A 2,017-nucleotide genomic window follows, 5' to 3' on the forward strand; every position below is an offset into this window, starting at 1 on the left:
TGATTCTCCCCTCCCCAGCCTCACACTATTTATTATCCTCCCCTCCTTCTCTGGATCAACTCTCATCTCCAGGACAGAATTTCTCTATGCATACTTGGTCCAGTGAAATTATTATTCTCATTTTTCTTTCCTGAAAATTCCATTTCTATTTCCTCATTTAGCACAGTAAATAATCTGATTTCAGAGGAAATGTAGTGAATGTGCTGTTCTTGACCATAAAAAGAGTTTTCTATAAAATCTTTGCAGACATTTTCCATTAAAAAAATCCTTTGGGTGCGGGCGAAATCACTGGCGAGGTGCGTGGCAAAGCAGAAGCTGGCGCCGGCCTGAGCCGCCGCTGGGTGCTGTCTGTGCCCTGCTCTGAAAGCTTTTCCAACCAGCTACCATGTCAATGGACAGTGATGTTTCCCTTTCCTCTTATAATGAGACTTCAGGATCAAAACTTGCCCGAAAAGCCAAAGAGGCACCATTTGTCCTAATTGGAATAGCAGGCTTTGCAGCTATTGTTGCATATGGATTATACAGAGCAGAGGGAATACTAAAATGTCTGTCCACCTGATTCACATGCCAGTGGGAGCCCAAGGCTTTGTAGTAGGAGCAATGACTATTGGTATGCTGTACTCCATGTACCGGGAATACTGGGCAAAACCCAAACCTTAAGAGGAAAGATGCTGTCTTCGTGCTGATGATGTTTTTATAGAGCTAGATACCTCACATTGAGGTTATGTTCAAAAAAACATCATCTAGAGGTCCACAGTTCTGAAAAGCAGCACATATCAGACATAATCATGATATTTAAGATTGGATTTTTTTTCAAGGAAGCTTTAGTTTCCCAGGTGATTCAAGGTATGCGGATTGGTATCCAAAAGTTAATTAGGGGAGCAGAGTTAATACAAAAGAACTGGTCATTGAAACTTACTTGGGTGAAAAACTATTGATATTTCTCAAATCTTAAACATTAATGACTAAAAAATTAGAGACCCAAGACTCAATTTTGGTTTAAGATGGGGCATATTTTGGGATATAATATGGGAATCTGCTTTAAAATACAGGAAGAATTTACCTCCTTTTCTTGTAGAAATGTGTAACTTAATTAAGTCTAGGTCTGCTTGGCTTTGACTAGGGCCAAAAGAACATTTTTAAGAAAAACATGAAACAAAATATTATGGCAATTTTTCCTCTCTATCTTCATCATAGAAAACTTGTTTATATTTAGGATGAGCCTTGAACACTTGTTAACCAGGCTACTTAACATAGTAGTATTTATTATAAAGTTAGTTAAAGATGAGAGACTTACTACTGTTTTTTAAATGCCATCTGTTCTATATGTATTTGAAATGCTTGTTCAGCAGTAAAGATAGAAATTTAAAATGTGTGCAATATTGTTTTCTGGAAGAGTCATAGTACTGATATTATTAAATAAAATGAACACGTCACAAAAAAAATCCTTTGTGCTCTTCAGTTTCATCTAGAAAATATGTAGGATTTGGACTCAGTGTAACTGGATTTGAATCATGTTTCTGCTATGTACTGACTGTGTTGTCCTGGGTAAATCACAAAATCTATAACCCTCAATTTCTTCATCTGTAGAATGAGGGTATTTGGCTAAATGTTCTCAAAACGTCCTTTATAGTTCTAAATCTGTAATTTTATAAACTCTATAAATTAAATTAGTTGAATGTCTTGTCAAGCTTTCTGGTCATTTTCATATTCCTTTCAGCCAGTATCTTGTATAGAACCTGATAAATGCTTTTGATTAATTGACCCTCTTTCATGAGTGGTACGCACTATTTATTTTTGTTTTGTCCCTCATATCTCTACTTCTTGTCTCAACTATTATATATCACTCTGATTGACAAGATCAACTATTTTCTAATTGAAATGCTTTTAGACTTTCTTGGTTTCCCTTGCCTTACTAATGGACATATGTTCTTCACACTGATTCCTTCATCTCTTATCTCTATGACTTTGTGATTTTTCTTCGTACTTTTATTTCATGAGTCTTTGAATTCGTTGA

The 2,017-nt window shown here is 35.8% G+C and overlaps 1 pseudogene; it reads left to right on the forward strand.

Moving 5' to 3' along the window:
- Nucleotides 1-385: 385 nt before the first annotated feature.
- LOC141516348 (HIG1 domain family member 1A, mitochondrial pseudogene) lies at nt 386-689 on the forward strand (annotated as a pseudogene).
- Nucleotides 690-2,017: the final 1,328 nt, after the last annotated feature.

The sequence above is a fragment of the Macrotis lagotis genome, chromosome 3, assembly GCF_037893015.1.
Source record: "Macrotis lagotis isolate mMagLag1 chromosome 3, bilby.v1.9.chrom.fasta, whole genome shotgun sequence".
NCBI lineage: Eukaryota > Metazoa > Chordata > Mammalia > Peramelemorphia > Peramelidae > Macrotis > Macrotis lagotis.